The sequence below is a fragment of the Lepisosteus platostomus genome, chromosome 5 (genome assembly GCF_059453375.1).
Source record: "Lepisosteus platostomus isolate fLepPlt1 chromosome 5, fLepPlt1.hap1, whole genome shotgun sequence".
In the NCBI taxonomy this organism is placed as follows: Eukaryota; Metazoa; Chordata; class Actinopteri; order Semionotiformes; family Lepisosteidae; genus Lepisosteus; species Lepisosteus platostomus.
Window position 1 is genome coordinate 16224483 of NC_142615.1, and position 6841 is coordinate 16231323.

General features: G+C 47.0%; 1 non-coding gene across 1 annotated transcript; it reads right to left on the bottom strand.

The window, feature by feature from the left end:
* Positions 1-4929: 4929 nt before the first annotated feature.
* Positions 4930-5001, bottom strand: trnad-guc (transfer RNA aspartic acid (anticodon GUC)). The gene has a single exon. It is a non-coding gene; the product is annotated as a tRNA-Asp (tRNA).
* Between the last annotated feature and the right edge of the window lie 1840 nt (positions 5002-6841).

Below are 6841 nucleotides of genomic sequence, written 5' to 3' on the forward strand. Positions count from 1 at the left end.
GTGTCCAGCACCTGTTCACCAGCCCCGTGCACCACTTCAATTAACAACCTACAATACTACAATAGAGAATTAGCAAATTCAACAATCCATTAGCCAAATTCATCCCTCCAGGAAGTTTCGTTGATTGGCCTGTGATGATATCAAACAGGCTCTATTACACAGTTCTGTTTGATCCAGCCCGCATCCCATGGCGCTCCTTCAGTCTGATGTCTAGTCGATCTTTTAGAGTTCTGTTCCTTCATTCCACTGTTCCAGCAGACTGAGGGTGATCTCAGTCCGTCTCACCCCGAATAATCCAGCCACAGCCTGTCCCTTGATCATAATACAAGCGGTACGTCAGTGCCCACCGAGGGCTTATCTCCATCATCAAGTGTTTGGTAGACACAGAGGCAGTGACAGCAACCCACTGGGAAAACAGATTATAAGAGCCAAGGTTTCCCTTTACAAATGTAAATTGTAAACATTTGCTACTGCATGAAAGGTTTCTCAGGAGCAAGCCGTTTGAGCTGTAGCACCTGCACCTGAACTGTAGTTGAGTTCCTTTGATAAGCATCACATTGAGATACCACATAAGTGGCTACTGCTTCAAACACGGTCCCCACCCAGGTTTGGGTAACCAGCACACCATTTGACTCACACCCAGGTGTCCGACAGAGTGCATTTGTCGAGCTACAAAGGGCATTAGGCTGTGAGGGCATGCAGAGCGTCCAGTGTGCTGGCAGCACCACACTCTTTTCTAACCATGTCCTTTTCTCTGCTTTAGAGGCCTCAGCCTGAATATCCTGTAGCTGTCCCCTTTTCACCAACAGAGGTCTCACAGGGGTCTCAGACTCCTGTTCTACCAGGACTGTGCACCTGACACTATATAAATTGCTACAATTTTCCATTTAGCATATTTACAAGTTTCAATTAAATATTTTCATTCGGTCTGCTAGTTCTACACCAGATTATTCACAGTTTATACAGCCAGGCAGGTAGCCTGCACAACACATAAACACGGCCCCTTGGCCACCGCATCAAGGGGTCCTGAATAATAATAACCCACCAGACGATGCATATCTCCATGCTCCTGCACCAGCACAACGGCTCACAACCCATTTCTTTCACTTACATACAGATTACATACAGATGATCCGTCTGAGGGAATCCAGTCCAGGGCCAGTGCCTGCAAGAAAGCTTGTTTCAAAACATCAAAAATGGTTTCTGCTGCAGGGGTCAAGGCAATTTTGTCTTTAGACTGCACTACCCCCCTTAAACCAATACGTCACTAGACAAGCTCGTTCTGAGAAGGCATTCACCCTGGCTTCATCATGTAGTTGGTTTTATACTCCTTTTTTTTCCTCTCAAGATCCAATACTTGGAGTAGCCCGGCCTTATGGATTCCGTAATTAGGTAAAACAATCACAATATCACATAACTCTATTGAGTTAGTTTACATAAATGCTATTTCATGCAGTAATTCCTTATAAAATGCTGCAGTCTGGGCCTAAAATAGGTCTGGGGTGTCCCCCACCAACATCAGTAGTTGAAACTGTACATATTTTCCCAAGCAGACTGTGACAGCTTATATTTGCTTTAAACACAACCCTTGCACCCCTTCTCCTGTAGCCTCCTGTTACCCGTTAGAAAACTTTATATCACATCTTTATGCTGTTTTAGTCTAAAAACAGGACAGCTGTGCTCCTGTGTCCCCCAGTTACTGCACCCTGTAAGATTATTTCAATCCTGAGATAAATTTAGGAAGGCTACAGAGGGGTTTACTAGATTAAAACTGTTAGTTCACACATGGCTCTCGTTTCAGCTTCTGACATGGTCTTTAATTGTGAAATCAAGCCTCTTTCTTCCAATTTCTCCAAAAAACACATTTTTTTTTAGTAACTGCACACCAGCTTATTAGTAGTTTTGTCTTTGAGGTTTTATATCTCGGTATAACATTAAAGTCGCACAATAATTTGAAAAACTGGCGGCTCCCTTTTCTCCTCCTTGGGAGTCTTTTTACCTCCCATTTGCAGCGCTCGCACTTCTGCATGCATGCTTCGCGAGTTATTAAATCAAATCTGTCTCCGCTGTCCGTAATATCAGGAAAGCATAGTTGTACATTCTTGGCAACATCAGGTTTTAACCCACTCAAGTAAATTTGTTTTATTACTGTGGAAGTATCTTCATTCACTTCCTTTTCAACGGCTAACCCCGAGTATACTATCCATAAAGCTATAAACCTTTCTGTAAAATCTGAAAACATCCTCACTTCCTTCTGCTGACATGCTGTTACTTTTCTCTAACCAGTTTTCGGTAGGTAATGCTCTTTCAAAAATCTCCACACTAATTCCCACCCTTCTCCCAGATTCTCTCTCAAGGCGTTCTATTTCTTCTTTTTCTTTTTCTTTTTCTACATATACAACTTCGTTTCGTTCAGCCATTGCTTTTAGCTTTTCCATCAGGGATTTTTCCGTCTCATCTATGATATTCTGTTGAATTCTCAAATATTCCTCTAAATATTTTTATCCAAAGGTTCATACACTTTTCTACATTCCTGTTCAGCCTAAATTCCGTCTGACAGTCAATATTTCTTTTAAATTTCACTTTGGATTAATCAAACTTTTTTTTTCCCTTCACACCTAACCATTTTCACGTCTCCCACGCGCCCCGCGGAATCCCCCAGTCAAGACAAACTGACAAACTATCACAATACGGGAACACGGACCAGGTTCCAAATCCTGGCTTTAAACACACAGTTGAATCGAGTTACCATTTTCGGCTCTTCTGCGAGTACAGTTCTAGTTACTACCTTCAGCCGTACTGCACTCGTGTACCAGGATGCAACACCTGGATTAGGTTGTGACACGAACAGGTGTGAGGGGTTGCCGGGCTACTTTGGAGCAGGGCTTGGGCGGAGGGGGGGCGGGAAAGCAGACAAAGAGGTGACACCTCAAGGTCTGCACGATCACAGCTCTCCGCCGCCCCAGGCTTCCACTCGATAAGCTACTGGACACACCCGCCCCTGCTCACACAGACCGTGGAAAAGCCCCCGAGTGGGAGGGCTCTCTCTTCCTCCCAGGAGCTCTTGGACACGACGCACAGACAGGGCGCAGGGAGCCGCCGCCTGCAAACACGGCTCCAGGCAGGACTCCACTCCGCAGGAGCCGCAGAGCAGAGCAGAGGAGATGAGGGCAGCTTAGCTCCTGTGCAGAGACCTGAGCTGTTGTTGCTGCGGACGCTGTCTTTTCTGCACTCGGGGTAGGAGTGAATGTTGAGCACATTGAAGCGCTGAGACATGCACTGTACAGATCCCGCCACTACTGGGCCCGATTTCCCCGGATCGAAACCGGGCGGAAACAGGCCCATTTCGTTTGTTGCCACCCACACTGTTTGGGGGTTCGCCTAGCGCTGTGATCGAACAGACCCACTCACCTCTTAGTGTGGCGGGATCTGCACAGTGGATGTTGCAGCGCATCCTGCTTTCACTTCAATGCGCGTCCTGATGTACCCTGGTCTCCCGCGTGACAGGTGGGGATACTTGCCACTATACTAACGAGGAAGACATCGCTCTCTGCTTAGTGTGTAAAACACTTACTTGCAGCATTGTGGGTGCTGTGGTTTAAATGCTATTGGTTTGTGAACAGAATACCCCTATCCCAGTGCATTGTGCCACATTAAATAAAAGCACGAGAAAAAGAGATTCAGAACGCAAAGCTGTGTCAGTGTTCTGTGTAAAAAATCGGTTTGAACATCATGGGAGCTGTTTTTAATAAGCTGCTGAGTAAAGAATATTTTAATCTTCCTGCTGTCAGTAGTATTGTGCATATAGCTGACTCTTACCTGAATGAAAACAGGACGTAAAGGAAGGGTTTCAGAATTCAGACAAAGCTTTATTCCCGTGCTTACAGTCTGAGTAATTGGAGACTGCACAGTTATGCTTCCTATGGTCATATATGGGTTTTTCGCATGAAGCCGTATTGAACAGTATTTCTCGCGTTGTGAACTTGTGTATACAGCGGTCCCCCGGGTTCCAGTTAGTGCGTAATTATGCATCGATGAAAAACCGGAGGTTTAAAAAAAGATAATTAGCTCACTGATACTTTGATGTAGAGGCTGTGGAAAGACCACGTCGTGGTCTTTAAAATGCATTTGGTTTGAAGGCGTTCTGTGCTTCCGTTGCGAAGATATGGACAAAATAATATTCGTGCTTGGTCCAAAAAATGTAATATAAACGAAAAAGTAAAGGCTGAGAAAGCATTCACAATGTATTTTATGCACAAAGCAAGTATTCTCGCGATTCTAAGAGGTTTCGTGTAAACGCTACAGGCGTGGCAAAATCGTTTTCGAACTTCAAGCTAACTTTACCCCGGTCAGACAGCGAGAGCAATGAAAAGGTGCACGACGCTGTGAAAGAAAACAGAGAAGTGAAAGGCAGTCCTTTCTCTAAGGAGGTGAAAGAAAAGCTACTCCCCGTCGGGGAATCGAACCCCGGTCTCCCGCGTGACAGGCAGGGATACTTGCCACTATACTAACGATGAAGACATCGCTCTCTCCAACCCCCGGCATCGTGTCCCGACCCAGCATGCTGGAAGCCGATGCGTGCTGTGATCCCTTTACGGAGCAGAAATGACAACCGAGGAGCCGAGAGATCATTTCAGCATTTCGCGTCTGAACGGAAAACACAAACGACCAACTCGGAATGACTTGCCTTTGACGCTTCTCAAAGCGTTCTTTGTGCATCGAACAGACCCACTCACCTCTTAGTGTGGCGGGATCTGCACAGTGCATGTCACAGCGCTTCCTGCTTTCACTTCAATGTGCTTCCTGATGTCGAGTCGTGTGCCGTGCGGAGGCTCTGAAAGCGAGAGCAATGAAAAGGTGCACGACGCTGTGAAAGAAAACAGAGAAGTGAAAGGCAGTCCTTTCTCTAAGGAGGTGAAAGAAAAGCTACTCCCCGTCGGGGAATCGAACCCCGGTCTCCCGCGTGACAGGCGGGGATACTTGCCACTATACTAACGAGGAAGACATCGCTCTCTCCAACCCCCGGCATCGTGTCCCGACCCAGCATGCTGGAAGCCGACGCGTGCTGTGATCCCTTTACGGAGCAGAAATGACAACCGAGGAGCTGAGAGATGTAAGAAGGGTTAACTTAAGTCAGTTCTGCCTGAAAATTAGACTTCTAAGCAACAGGGGTTTATGGCAGGAAAGGGGGTTTACTGATTATGATTCCAGATGTGAGGGGGCATAATCTTAAACTGACCATTTGGCCAGGGTCTCTTAACTGGACAAATACCATGACCCCCCCCTTACCATAACACCGAATGACGTCTGAAGCAGCAAGGAAGGACTATATAACCTACAAGTTTGTACCGGCACATCGAACAATACTTCGGTTTTGTTGTTTCTTGCGGGAAACAAGACTTCGGCTTTATTGTTCCTTGCATGCAATACACTCATCTGTTTTACTTCATCTCGGGATCCAGAACCTTATTCTTTCTGTTACAACAAATTTGGCTTAGTCGGCGGATGCTCCAGAAGGCGCAGAACTTCCCATCAGCAGGAGAGACGGTCAGCGCTCACATTACTAAGAGGTAAGGACTCCTCTTTTTAAAAAAAAAAAGTCCCGACTCTCTCTGATCGATTGGGAAATCTCTGCTCCCTGCGAGAATCGCCTGAGATGACGGAGTAAACGTGAGTTCCTGAATTCCTCTGGCCCGGGGAAGACACCGGTGTATGTAATGGATGGTTTGCTGTAAGCCCAGAATTTGGTCTGGCAGGCGGTCCGCGGTATTGTGTACAGGCGTTCGAAGCTGGTGTAGGCGTCCCACACTGACAGATTGAAGAAACTGAGTCTCTTTAGTCTGAAGGGAGTGTCTTACACTGACAGGCCGGAGGAACTGAGTCTCTTTAGTCTGAAGGGAGAGTCTCACACTGACAGGCCGGAGGAACTGAGTCTCTTTAGTCTGAAGGGAGTGTCTCACACTGACAGATTGAAGAAACTGAGTCTCTTTAGTCTGAAGGGAGTGAACCCAGGTGCCCTGTGCTGAGCCAGGATCAGGGTGGAGTGGCGATTGCCATGATCCGGCGAGCACAAAGCTTCATCAGCTGCCCTTTGCCACAGGAGGTAAGAGGATGTCCAGTGATGACGTGCTTCCCTGTCCGTCGTGGCAGTGAACAGGTCCTGGTTACAGGATCTCTAAAAAAGGAAATAAAGACTGAAATCAGATCCGACCCACCATGCTGCCACGGCGACGGTGCACTGCCCAGTGAAAGTGGCAGCCTCTCCCTGGACTGCGGGTGGAAACTGGAGCACCTGGAGGAAACCCCCACAGACCAGGGAGAGAACATGCAAACTCCACACAGACAGCACCCACACCCCAGGTCCGGCACTGTGAAGCATGCCCGACGATGCGGAAGGGCTTTTACAAATGAGTGTGTAACTCACACTGGTTCCCAGGATGGCCTGCTACCGGAACGCAACCTAATTTTTTGAAAAGCAGCTCTTGGCATAGACAAGAGGAACAGATAAAACAAATCTTGGACTTATGACTTATTCAAAGCAGACTGAGTGCTGCTATACTGTATGTAGGAGCCAGAGATGAAGAATGAGCTATTTAAGGAAATCAGGAGTGTGAGAGAGGGACTGTGTGCTTTTCCTCCCAAATAGAAGGCTTGTGGTTCTTTATGCTTTTCTGCACAGGCTGCCAACGTGAGTACATGTTGGGTTCTTGGTTTGAATGCTTGAGTTGTCAGGCTGGCGTTTTTTGTTCCTGTTGGAGCCCATAATTGTGAACAAGGCGCTTGAGGACGTCTCTGTGCGGGTGTGCGTTTGTAATGACGTGTGTGTGCCTCTCTGTTTCAG